Genomic DNA, 13,986 nt, shown 5'->3' on the forward strand with positions numbered 1-13,986 from the left:
TGTTCCAGGGTATGGTGGGCCCCATCTATCATTCTCCAGAGTATAGTGCTCCCCAAAAATTGCTGTCCCAACATTGAAAACAATGAAATAAGTCTCCTCGCTAAGGAATCCCTGTACTAGTCTGGACTCCTCGTCGTCCCCATCTTCCATCTCACTGCACAGTATTTCAACCTTGCAAGTGCTGTGATCCTGAGCAAGCAGGGGGGCCCACTCGTTGGCGACGGCACTGGCACAGGGCCCCTCATAGTACGGTGGTGTGTCTGATGGCGGGTGGGCCGAACCTGCACTTTCATCTGCAGCTTCCTCTTTGTCACCGTGTAAGATGGAACAGTATATGGCAAGGGTAACCTGAGTTTCATCAGGGTCAGGTTCAGGCCGTGTAGAGTGCGAGGGGAATGTAGTGGTCTGGGTCAATGTACCAGCAGATTCATCGAGCAGTGGCTGGGCATCAGTGCACTTGTGTCGCCCCCAGGAGTACGGTCGCCACAGTGGCGTTACCTTCCTCCTAGGGAGTGTGATGTCATGCTTGGGAGCAACGAAGGATCTCTCTAGCAGGTTAACTGATTGGGCGGCGGTATTCCCACGAGTCACGACCCTCCAAACAGCATTCATGAAGGCATAGTGTTTGTTTTAGGTGGGCAGTATGGTTGCAAAGCTGAACCTTAAAGGAATGTCCAGAAGGGCACCACCAGGAGTGGAGCCTGCGGCGTAATTTGACTCAACACGGGCAACCTCAACCATCCAGCAACAAAAAAGATGCACACATTGCAAGCTTAATTCCATTAACGAACGAGACTCCGTCATGCCCCGCGGTCCGAGTCCGGCTTACTAGAGGGACACGCGAGGCTCTGGCACGTGAGATTGGCCAATAACTGGTGTGTCATGCCCTTACATGTCCGTGGCTGCATGTGCGCTACACTGAAAGGGCCAGCGTTTGTCGCTTACAGGTGCAGATAACCCGCTGAACACAGTTAGTGATGGGGATCTGGGATTACAATTATTACCCGCGAACGATGATTTCCCAGTAAGTGCAGGTCAACCGCAGTTCCGGAATTAGGCCTAACCGTCATTCCTGAAAAAATGAAAAACTTACGTGTGCAAACCACAGGTGCTGTGGCTTGCTTAACAGCTCGCCAGCCGTTCTCAGGCCCAGTATGGATTACACATGATTGCACAAAGGTGAGAAAGGGTACCATATCACCGGATAACATGTATGGATAGCATAGTGTACACATTCAAAATATATGTCTATAGATCAGGAAGCAGGCTCAGACGGTGTCAGGCCCAGTATGGTTTACACGTGATTGCACAAAGGTGAGAAAGGGTACCGTTTCACCGGATAGCATGTATGGATAGCATAGTGTACACATTCAAAATATATGTCTATAGATCAGGAGGCAGGCTCAGACGGTGTCAGGCCCAGTATGGATTTGACGGCCCAGACTACACAGCGGAGGAGCAGGGAGAGGTAAAGATTGCAAATGCTGGGGCCCTGCCCAAGCAAGGGGGCCCACTCGTGGGCGTCGGTACTGGCAGTGGGCCCCTCATAGTACGGCGGTGTGTCTGACGGCGGGTGTGCACCACCACCGTCAGAGACACTTGATTGCACTATGAGGGACCGTGTGCCAGTGCCCGCGCCCAAGAGTCGGCCTACCCACCTGTCCAGGGCAATGGCACTCGCACGGTTTCATGCGCTAGGTGGTGACCCCGGCCATGGGGGGGGGCAGCACAGTTAGGGAGTTTTAGAAAGTGGCATATGTTGATGTTGGACATTCAGCTGATGCAAAAGGCGAAATTGTTCAAGTCCCTGGAAGAGAAGGACCAAAGCAAGCTATTTTTCAGTCAACCTACGTGTCATCAGGGGAAGGTGGGACAAAATTTTGGAAACCCATGCATGGTTCATTTTAATGAAGGTTAGATCATCCACATTTTGGGTCGACAGACGGGTCCTTTTTTCTGTCAGGATTGATCCAGCAGCACTGAAGACTCTTTCCGATAGCACACTTGCAGCTGGGCAAGCGAGCTCCTGTAGCACATATTGTGCCAATTCAGGCCAAGTGTCCAGTTTAGCGGCCCAATAGTCAAAGGGGAATGACCTGTGAGGGAGAACATCGACATGGGAGGAAAAGTAGTTTGCAACCATAGTTGACAAGTGCTGTCTCCTGTCACTTTCCATCGATGCAGTATTACCAGTCGTGTGAGCGGGACTTGAAAAATCAGTCCACAACATTGTCATGAAACCCCTGTCTCCAACGCCAATTCTGATGTGTGCACCACGAACACCTCTTCCAAGCTGCCCCTGGCCCCTACGGTTCGTGTGAGAACCATCACCGCTGCTGTGTGCTGGGAATGCCTCAACCAACCGGTTTACCAGAGTAGCTTGTTTGTTAGCCAATATTATGTCAAGGTTCTCCTGTGGCATGATGTTTTGGAATTTGCCTTTATAGCGTGGATCTAGGATGCTGGCCAACCAGTAGTCGTCATCGTTCATCATTTTGGCAATGCGGGGGTCCCTTTTTAGGATCTGCAAGGCATAATCTGACATGTGGGCCAATGTTCCCGGTGTCAATGATGCAGTGCGACTGCTTGGTGGAGAAGCACTTTCTGGCAAATCCACATCCCTCCAGTCACGCACAAACCCTGTACCAGACCTTGCCACGCCAACATTTTCTCTGGACACACGAGAAGCATCCTCCTCCCCTAAATAATCATCCCCATCATCACCCTCCTCCTCCTCTTCCTCTTCTTCCTCCACCTCGTCCAGGAGAGGTCCCGGAGCAGACAATGGCTGACTGTCATCAAGGATTTCCTCCTCCTCTTCCTCTTCGTCAACCTCGGCTGCAGACGCCTGCTCCTTAATGTGCGTCAAAGTTTGCATGAGCAGACGCATAAGTGTGATGCTCATGCTTATGATGGCGTCGTCTGCGCTTACCAGCCATGTGCATTCCTCAAAACACTGAAGGACTTTACAGAGGTCTTTCAGCTTCTACCACTGCACACCTGTCAACTCCATGTCTGCCCTCAAAGTACCTGTCCGGGTATCCTCCCACAAATGCATTACGGCCTGAATCTGTTCGCACAGCCGCTCCACCATGTGCAGGGTGGAGTTCCACCTTGTTGCAACGTCGATAATTAAGCGGTGCTTGGGAAGGTGTAGCAATCGCTGCAGCTTCTACATACGACTGGAGTGTACGGGCGACCGGCGGATGTGCGAGCACAGTTTTCGAACCTTCTGGAGCAGGCCTGTTAACTCTGGATAATTATTGAGGAAGCACTGCACCACCAGGTTCAAGGTGTGAGCCAAGCAAGGTATGTGTCTGAGTTTTGAAAGGGCTATGGCAGCCACAAAATTACGGCCGTTATCGCTGACTACCTTGCCTGCCTCAAGATGTAGACTGCCCAGCCATGACTCAGTTTGTTGCTGAAAGTAGTCGACCAGTACCTCCGCGATGTGTCTGTCGCCCAAACACATCATCTTCAACACAGCCTGGTGACGCTTTCCACTAGCTGATCGATAGGGGGACACCTCGTGTGCAACACTGGCAGCTGCGGATGGAGTGCTGCTGCGACTGCGCTCTGGGGACGAGCTTTCGCTTCTAGAGGAGTAGGAGGAGGAGGGTCGAACGCCTACAGCCAGCTGTTTCCTATACTGTGGGCTAGGTAGCACAGTCCCACCACCGCTGTCCCCTGTGGACCCTGCATCCACCACATTAACCCAGTGCGCAGTGATGGACACGTAGCGGCCCTGGCCATGCCTACTGGACCATGCATCAGTTGTGAGGTGCACCTTTCCACTCACTGATTGCTTGAGTGCATGGACAATGCGGTCCTTCACTTGAAGGTGGAGGGTTGGTATGGCTTTGCGAGAAAAGAAGTGGCGACTGGGTAGTTCAAAGCGTGGTACTGCGTAGGCCATGAGTTCGAGGAAAGCTGCGCTTTCCACCAACCGATAGGGCATCATCTCTAACGAGATTAGTTTGGCAATGTGGGCGTTCAAACCCAGTGTACGCAGATGAGAGGATGAGTACTTTCTTGTCCTACTCATAGTCTCTGGCAGGGTGAGCTGGACTTGAGAGATGCCTATGGTGGAACTAGCGGTGGACAGGGCGGACTGAGAGAGGGTTGATGATGGTGATGGAGTTGGTGTTCTTTCTGATGGCCTAGATTCAGTCTTTCGCTGATATAACATTGTGATTCCCTCACAGCTTTGGCCTTGCAACGACACCTCAACATTTGCTGCTGTGCTAACCGGTGGGCTTACAGTGGGGGAAACAATGTAGCATTGCTGACTAACTTCTTTGGGAGCATTTGCACATGTGGTACTTGAGGTTTGGTGTTCCATCCACGCTTGCAAGTGCATGGTGGTTAAATGTCTAAGCATGCAACTGGTATTCAAATTTTTCAGATTTTTCCCTCGGCTAAAGGTCTTTGCGCACTTCTTACAGATAACCTTGGCCTGATCATTAAGATTTTGTTCAAAAAAGTGCCACACTGCACTCTTCCTACTATGGAAGACATTGTGCGTCCTTGCACGCTGTGTTATTTTGACCGTCTGGCCAAGCAGTCCAGCAACTTTTTGACTTTTTGTAACCCGTTTTTGGACTGCTCCGTGCCTGCCAGATAACAGCTGTTGCGTTGTCGATGCCTGCTGCGGATGCTCCTCCTCTTCGGAGCTATTGGTAGCGGCACCCTCTTCCCCCAATGGATGCCAATCTGGGTCAACAACTGGGTCATCCATCACCTCCTCTTCAATGTCATGTGCACCTTCCTCTGTGTCACCGTGTACGGTGGTATAGTATGCGGGAAGGGGCACCTCAGTTTCATCAGGGTCAGAATCTGGCTCAGTACACTGCAAGGACAATGTCATGCTCTGAGTGAATGTACCAGCAGAATCATCTATCAGTGGCTGTGCATCAGTGCACTCCATGTCAGATTCATCTTGGCCTGGGTAATTCACCATTTCACTTGATAACCCAGGCATGGTATGTGAAAACAGCTCAATAATCTGTTGTGAGGCCTGCTGCATCCTTCAATTTTGGTTGGGGTGAAGGACACAAAGAAAGGTGTGGTTCATGACCATGAGACTCAGTGCTTTTATTTTTTACAAGTTCAGAAGAGAAGGCGATAGAGCTGGAGGCCGAGTCAGCAATGTAGGCCAAAACTTGTTCCTGAAGCTCCGGCTTTAAAAGCGGTTTACCTACTCCCAGAAAAGGGAGCCTTCGAGGCCTTGTGGAGCCAGACGATGACGCAGGCTTAACACCTCCTGCATTAGGTGTTATTTTGCTTTTGCCACTACCAGCAGATCCAACACCAACACCATCATTAACAGCTGGCAACCCCCGCCCACTAACACGGCCTCTTACACCACACTTCCTCATCTTTGGGAAAAATGTACCCACAATTCCACCAACGATATGGAACTGTAAAACAAGGTACAAGGTGTATATAGGACAGGGGAGAATTTAATTCTCCTACCACTTCTGGACACTGATGTATTGTGTGAGGCCCAATGTATATCACACCGCTGTATGACAGGCTGAATTTGGCTGGTGTGTAAAATGGGATACATGATGGGAGAAATGGAATGTCCTTACACACTTCTGGACACTGATGTATTGTGTCAGGCCAGTGTATATCACACCGCTGTATGACAGGCTGAATTTGGCTGGTGTGAAAAATGTGACATAGGACGGCAGAAATGGATTGTCCTTACACACTTCTGGACACTGATGTTTTGTGTGAGGCCAGTGTATATCACACCGCTGTATGACATGCTGAATTTGGCTGGTGTGAAAAATGTGACATAGGACGGCAGAAATGGATTGTCCTTAAACTCTTCTGGACACTGATGTATTGTGTCAGGCCAGTGTATATCACACCGCTGTATGACAGGCTGAATTTGGCTGGTGTGAAAAATGTGACATAGGATGGCAGAAATAGATTGTCCTTACACACTTCTGGACACTGCTGTATTGTGTCAGGCCAGTGTATATCACACCGCTGTATGACAGGCTGAATTTGGCTGGTGTGAAAAATGTGACATAGGACGGCAGAAATAGATTGTCCTTACACACTTCTGGACACTGATGTATTGTGTGAGGCCCAATGTATATCACACCGCTGTATGACAGGCTGAATTAGGCTGGTGTGAAAAATGTGACATAGGACGGCAGAAATGGATTGTCCTTACACACTTCTGGACACTGATGCATTGTGTCAGGCCAGTGTATATCACACCGCTGTATGACAGGCTGAATTTGGATGGTGTGAAAAATGTGACATAGGACGGCAGAAATGGATTGTCCTTACACACTTCTGGACACTGATGTATTGTATGAGGCCCAATGTATATCACACCGCTGTATGACAGACTGAATTAGGCTGGTGTGAAAAATGTGACATAGGACTGCAGAAATGGATTGTCCTTACACACTTCTGGACACTGATGTATTGTGTGAGGCCCAATGTATATCACACCACTGTATGACAGACTGAATTAGGCTGGTGTGAAAAATGTGACAGAGGACGGCAGAAATGGATTGTCCTTACACACTTCTGGACACTGATGTATTGTGTGAGGCCCAATGTATATCACACCACTGTATGACAGGATGAATTTGGCAAGTGTGAAAAATGTTATATAGGACGGGAGAAATGGAATGTCCTTACACACTTCTGGACACTGATGTATTGTGTGAGGCCCAATGTATATCACACCGCTGTATGACAGGCTGAATTTGGCTGGTGTGAAAAATGTGACATAGGACGGCAGAAAAGGATTGTCCTTACACACTTCTGGACACTGATGTATTGTGTGAGGCCCAATGTATATCACACCGCTGTATGACAGACTGAATTAGGCTGGTGTGAAAAATGTGACATAGGACTGCAGAAATGGATTGTCCTTACACACTTCTGGACACTGATGTATTGTGTGAGGCCCAATGCTGTTATGAATGAGTCACCGTAGGAGGCAAAAACAGAAATACAAGCTAAGTCCAGAAAACCAGAGAAGTTGGCAACTATCAGATTGCAGACCCCTGAACCTATCAACACAACTAGCAGTAGCCGTGGGGGGTTCCTACGATGCCCTAGACCCCTCGATCACAGCCGGAAAATTAAATAGGCCTAAAGAAAGAAAGGGGAAATCTAAACTGCCCAAGAGCAGACCCCAAAGCAATAGGCAGCCCCCAACATATAATGATGGTGAAGCAAGATGAAAACACTAACACAGACAGAAAAATAGACTGAGCAAAACTGGGGCCCAAAACTACCTAGATAGGAAAGGACAGGAAAGCTGCTGTCTGCAATCTGCCAAAACCCTATCAAAGACATAAGCCAACAAGCTGATATGAAAAAGACCCTGAAGCAGGTAGGCTTCAAAAACTAAATCAGCACTCAGGTATTTTCTGAAGACAGAGCTAATGGAATTCAGCACACCCCAGCAGGGAATGGCAGAAATCCAGAAAAGCAAAGCAAAACAAAGTCAAAGCACAAATGCAAAAAGCCGAGCAGCAAACTTAGCTTTAGAGGAGCAGGAATTCAGACTGGTCTCCAAGGATTCCACAGAGAAATCACCCGCAGGGCAGAAGGGCGTCAGCAGCCTTATATCCAGTCAGTAACTCCACTCAGCCAGTCATCATCATCAGCCTCAGGTGTTTGATAATCAGGCTCACTACCTTTCTTTACCAGAAGAGGGAGTTCCTCGGGCCTCAGTAGTGAAGGGGAAAATGAACTCACAACACAATGTATATCAAACCGCTGTATGACAGGCTGAATTTGGCTGGTGTGTAAAATGTGATATATGACGGGAGAAATGGAATGTCCTTACACACTTCTGGACACTGATGTATTGTGTGAGGCCCAATGTATATCACACCGCTGTATGACAGACTGAATTAGGCTGGTGTGAAAAATGTGACATAGGACGGCAGAAATGGATTGTCCTTACACACTTCTGGACACTGATGTATTGTGTGAGGCCCAATGTATATCACACCGCTGTATGACAGGATGAATTTGGCAGGTGTGAAAAATGTTATATAGGACGGGAGAAATGGAATGTCCTTACACACTTCTGGACACTGATGTATTGTGTGAGGCCCAATGTATATCACACCACTGTATGACAGGCTGATTTTGGCTGGTGTGAAAAATGTGACATAGGACGGCAGAAATGGATTGTCCTTAAACACTTCTGGACACTGATGTATTGTGTCAGGCCAGTGTATATCACACCACTGTATGACAGGCTGAATTTGGCTGGTGTGAAAAATGTGACATAGGACGGCAGAAATGGATTGTCCTTACACACTTCTGGACACTGATGTATTGTGTCAGGCCAGTGTATATCACACCACTGTATGACAGGATGAATTTGGCAGGTGTGAAAAATGTTATATAGGATGGGAGAAATGGAATGTCCTTACACACTTGTGGACACTGATGTATTGTGTCAGGCCCAGTGTATATCACACCGCTGTATGACAGGATAAATTTGGCCGGTGTGAAAAATGTTATATAGGACGAGAGAAATGGAATGTCCTTACACACTTCTGGACACTGATGTATTGTGTCAGGCCCAGTGTATATCACACCGCTGTATGACAGGATGAATTTGGCAGGTGTGAAAAATGTTATATAGGACAGGGCAGGATTGGAATCTCCCTAGAGTGTAGGTCTGTAAGAACGGAACAACTCCTCGACTTATCGTTACAGAGTCACACCCTTAGCTTCACTGTGGCCGTGATAACAGCCGTTACACGGTACTGAGAGAGCAGCGTGCACGTACACCGCTGTCCGGTGTATGTTAAATTGTCAAGTCCGTGTTTTTTTAGTATACGGACTGATACACGCTGTCTCTCTATAGTTTTGAATGTAATCAAACAGCAAATAGACTAGACTGTTTGAAAAACAGACAAAATTATAAGGTGGAGGTCTGTAAGAATGGAACAACTCCTCGACTTATCCTTACAGAGTCACACCCTTAGCTTCACTGTGGCCGTGATAACAGCCGTTACACAGTACTGAGAGAGCAGCGTACACCGCTGTACGGTGTGAAAAAATGCACGCTCAGTATCTCACCAGGACAAAAAAGAAAAAGGATTGCTTTTAAAAAAGCAGTTTGCAAAGCAGTGTGAAACCAGCAATGCAGCTATCAGGTAGCCTTATAAGGCAGCCTAACAATCAACAGAGCTGATCCACCAAAATATAGCCTCCCCTTGCACTGCACAGTGACTGGTGTGTTGTAAAGGCAAAATTGCTAGCAGCAGCAGCTGATTTTTTTTCTTCTTCCCTGCCTAACGCTCTCCCTACAGAATCTGCAGCAGCAGCATCTCTCCCTATACTGAGATCAGCAGAAGTAAGATGGCGGTCGGCATGCACGCCCTTTTATACCCCCTGTGATGCCCCCCAAATCAAGCCAATCACTTGCATGCCCTTCTCAAAGATGGTGGGGACCGCTGCCTATGTCATCACGTTGCCCACAGTGTCCGTTCTTCCTCATTGGCTGAAAAAGGGCGCTGAAGCATGTTTTGAAACGCGACTTTGGCACTAAAGTCGCCGACCTCGTGGCCGACCTCACGCTGAGGTCGGGTTTCGTTTCATGAAACCCGACTTTGGCGAAAGTCGGCGACTTTTGAATTTTTTCGACCCGTTTCGCTCAACTCTAGCTGCCACCTTTTGAACAAATGTCTGAACCTATGCAATGTGATGGGGTTTTGTCTGGGGCGCAACGTCAGGAGTTTAGAAGGCGTAATAAGCTGTGTTTTTTCTGTGGAGACGTCTCATACTATTTCTGTCTGCCCAAAACGAGAGAAACGTTTTGCACACAAATTTGCTGTGGGCAGTATACAACCTAAGTTTCTTTTGGCAATTACTCTGATCTGCTCCTTATCCACATTTTCCACGAAGGCTTTTGTGGATTCAGGAGCAGCGTTGATTCTGATCGATTTGGACTTTGCTAAACATTGCGGTTTTTCCATGACGCCTCTACGGACGCCTATTCCTTTGAGGGGTATTGATGCTACTCCTTTGGCGGAGAATAAACCTCAGTTTTGGACCCAGGTGACAATGCGAGTTGCCCCAGACCACCAAGAAAATTGTCAATTTTTGGTGCTTCATAATCTGCATGATACTATTGTTCTGGGTTTTCCTTGGTTGCAAACTCATAATCCCGTTTTGGATTGGAAATCTGGGTCTGTGGTGAGTTGGGGTTGTCAGTGTGTTCTTAGGGACGCTCCTGTTTTCTCCACCTCTCCTCAGTCTCATGATATTCCTGATTATCTAGCCGATTTTTCTGATGTATTTAGTGAGAGCAAGTCTGCGTCTTTGCCTCCTCATAGGAGTTATGACTGTGCAATTGAGTTGATGCCTGGGTGTAAATTTCCCAAGGGTCGGCTTTTCAACTTATCAGTACCCTAACATGATGTTATGCGATCCTACAATAAGGAGTCATTGGAGAAGGGTCATATTAGACCATCCTCGTCACCTTTAGGTGCTGTTTTTTTTGTGGCCAAGAAAGATGGTTCATTAAGACCGTGTATTGATTATCGTTCCCTTAACAAGATGACGGTTAAATATCAGTACCCGTTACCTCTGATGTCTGATTTATTCTCCAGAGTTAAGAGTGCCTGCTGGTTTACTAAGCTTGACCTCAGGGGGGGGGTGTATAATCTTATTCGCATCAAGCAAGGGGATGAATGGAAGACGGCGTTTAATACTTCGGAGGGACATTTTGAGTACCTGGTGATGCCTTTTGGGCTCACTAATGCCCCTTCTGTCTTCCAGTCCTTCATGAATGATATTTTCTGTGACTTTGTGGATAAGGTTTTGATCATCTATCTGGATGATATTTTGATCTTTTCTAGTGATTGGGATTCTCATGTGGAACACGTCCGGACTGTGTTCCGGATTTTGAGGGAGAATTCCCTGTTTGTTAAGGGATCGAAATGCCTCTTTGGTGTACAGAGGATTTCATTTTTGGGATTTATCTTATCTCCATCGACTATTGAAATGGACCCGGCCAAGGTACAGGCCATTTATGATTGGGTTCAGCCTACTACTTTGAAGGCCCTCCAGAAGTTTTTGGGTTTTGCTAATTTCTATCGTAAATCTATAGGTAATTTTTCTGGTATTGTCAAACCACTGACTGATCTGACCAAGAAGGGCGCTGATGTGCTGAATTGGTCTCCTGAGGCTATCTCAGCATTTCAGGAGCTTAAGCAGAGATTTACTTCAGCTCCAGTTTTACGGCAACCTGATGTCTCACTTCCATTTCAGGTGGAGGTAGATGCTTCTGAGATTGGTGCAGGAGCTGTTTTGTATCAAAAAGACCCTGTGACTTCTAAGATGAATCCCTGTGCCTTCTTTTCTCGAAAGTTCTCCCCATCTGAACGCAACTATGACGTGGGGAATCGGAAATTGTTGGCCATGAAGTGGGCATTTGAGGAGTGGAGACATTGGTTGGAGGGAGCTAGACATCAAGTTGTGGTCCTCACCGATCACAAGAATTTGATTTATCTGGAGTCGGCCAAACGCTTGAATCCTAGACAGGCTAGATGGGACGTTTTTCACGTGTTTTAATTTTGTGGCCTCTTTTCCTCCGGGCACTAAGAATATGAAGGCAGGAGTTTCTTTGTCGATTCTCTTAGTGTGACCGAGCCTACTACCATCCTAGGTGAGGGGGTTGTTCTTTCTGCCATTTCGCCCGATTTGAGATGCGCCTTGGAGGACTTTCAGGAGGATAAACCTGAGCGTTGCCCTATGGGAAAATTGTATGTTCCTGACCAGTAGAGAAAGAGAGTGATGTCTGAAATTCATTGCTCCGCATTGGCTGGTCATCCAGGTATTTTTGGTACCAAAGATTTGGTGAGTCGGTCCTTTTGGTGGCCTGCCTTATCTTGTGACGTCAGGAATTTCGTACAGTCCTGTGGGACTTGTTCTCGGTCTAAACCCTGTTCTCGTTCTAGTGGGTTGCTGATGCCCTTGCCGGTGCCCAAGAGGCCATGGACCCATATCTCAATGGATTTTATTTCTGATCTTCCTGTCTCTCAGAGAATGACTGTTATCTGGGTAATTTGTGATAGATTTTCGAAGATGGTCCATCTTGTACCACTCCCAAAGTTGCCATCTTCTGCTGAGTTGGTGCCCTTGTTTTTACAACAGGTGGTTCGGTTACATGGGATTCCTGAGAACACTGTGTCCGACAGAAGAGTCCAGTTTGTTTCCAGATTCTGGAAAGCCTTTTGTTCCAATCTGGGAATTCAGTTATCCTTCTCCTCCGCGTTTCATCCCCAGACCAATGGACAGACTGAGAGAACAAACCAGACCTTGGAGTCTTATTTGAGATATTTTATATCTGCTGATCAGGATGATTGGGTCTCATTTTTGCCCTTGGCCGTATTCGCACTGAACAATAGAGCTAGTTCTGCCACTTTGATGTCACCCTTTTCTGTAATTTTGGGTTTCATCCTTGATTCTCTTCAGGGCAAGTGGAATCTTCGTCCTGCCCAGGTGTGGACATTGTGGTTAAGAGAATGCAGCAGATATGGGACCAAGTGGTGGATAAGTTGTCATTCTCTCAGGAAAATGCCCAGCGATTTTCCAACCGGCATAGGACCATTGGTCCCTGGTCCCCGGTTTAAGGTGGGTGATATGGTTTGGTTGTCATCTAAGAATATTCCTATGAAGGTTGCATCTCCAAAATTTAAGTCAAGATTTATTGGTCCTTATAAGATTTTGGAAATTCTTAATCCTGTTTCGTTTCGATTGGCTCTTCCAGTTACGTTCAAGATCCATAACGTATTTCACAAATCTCTGTTGAAAAGGTTTGTTGAGCCAGTGGTTCCTATGGCAGCACCTCCTGACCCTGTGTTGGTCGAAGGCAATGTGCAATATGAGGTAGAGAAAATATTGGATTCTCGTTTGGTTAGACAGAGACTCCAGTATTTGGTCAAATGGAAGGGTTATGGTCAGGAGGATAATTCTTTGGTCTCTGCCTCCGATATTCATGCCAATAGATTGGTTCATGCTTTTCACCGGGCCCATCCTGATCGGCCTGGTGGTGTGGATGAGGGTGCGGTGACCCCTCCTCAAGGGGGGGTACTGTTGTGAGTTCATTCTCTGGTTCACCAGTTGTGAGTTCTCCTTCCAGACTCCCTCTGGTGGTAACAGGAGGTAGTGAGGCTGATTTGATCGGTGGAGATCTGCCTCCTGAGAATGAGGATGACGATTGGACCTCAGGATTCTCAGATTGGATTTAAGACAGCCGACGCCCTATTCAGTTGCTGGTGATTCCTTCTGGCTTGTCAGCTCTTGGTTTTCAGCTCTGTTGCAATCATCTAAAGCTAAGTTGAGCTCGCGGAGACTCTTCACTTATCCCAGAAGGCACTGGGAATATGCAAATGATCTCCTCAAGACTCTTCCCCTGGTTTTCCGATTTCCTCTTTTCAGCTGCAACGGCCAAAACCCAGTGATCATTGAGCTCGCGGAGACTCTTCACTTATCCCAGAAGGCACTGGGAATATGCAAATGATCTCCTCAAGACTCTTCCCCTGGTTTTCCGATTTCCTCTTTTCAGCTGCAACGGCCAAAAACCAGGGGAAGAGTCTTGAGGAGATCATTTGCATATTCCCAGTGCCTTCTGGGATAAGTGAAGAGTCTCCGCGAGCTCAACGATCACTGGGTTTTGGCCGTTGCAGCTGAAAAGAGGAAATCGGAAAACCAGGGGAAGAGTCTTGAGGAGATCATTTGCATATTCCCAGTGCCTTCTGGGATAAGTGAAGAGTCTCCGCGAGCTCAACGATCACTGGGTTTTGGCCGTTGCAGCTGAAAAGAGGAAATCGGAAAACCAGGGGAAGAGTCTTGAGGAGATCATTTGCATATTCCCAGTGCCTTCTGGGATAAGTGAAGAGTCTCCGCGAGCTCAACGATCACTGGGTTTTGGCCGTTGCAGCTGAAAAGAGGAAATCGGAAAACCAAGGGAAG

Source organism: Dendrobates tinctorius, unplaced genomic scaffold (assembly GCF_039654945.1).
Source record: "Dendrobates tinctorius isolate UK_male_01 unplaced genomic scaffold, ASM3965494v1 ptg000156l, whole genome shotgun sequence".
Lineage (NCBI taxonomy): Eukaryota > Metazoa > Chordata > Amphibia > Anura > Dendrobatidae > Dendrobates > Dendrobates tinctorius.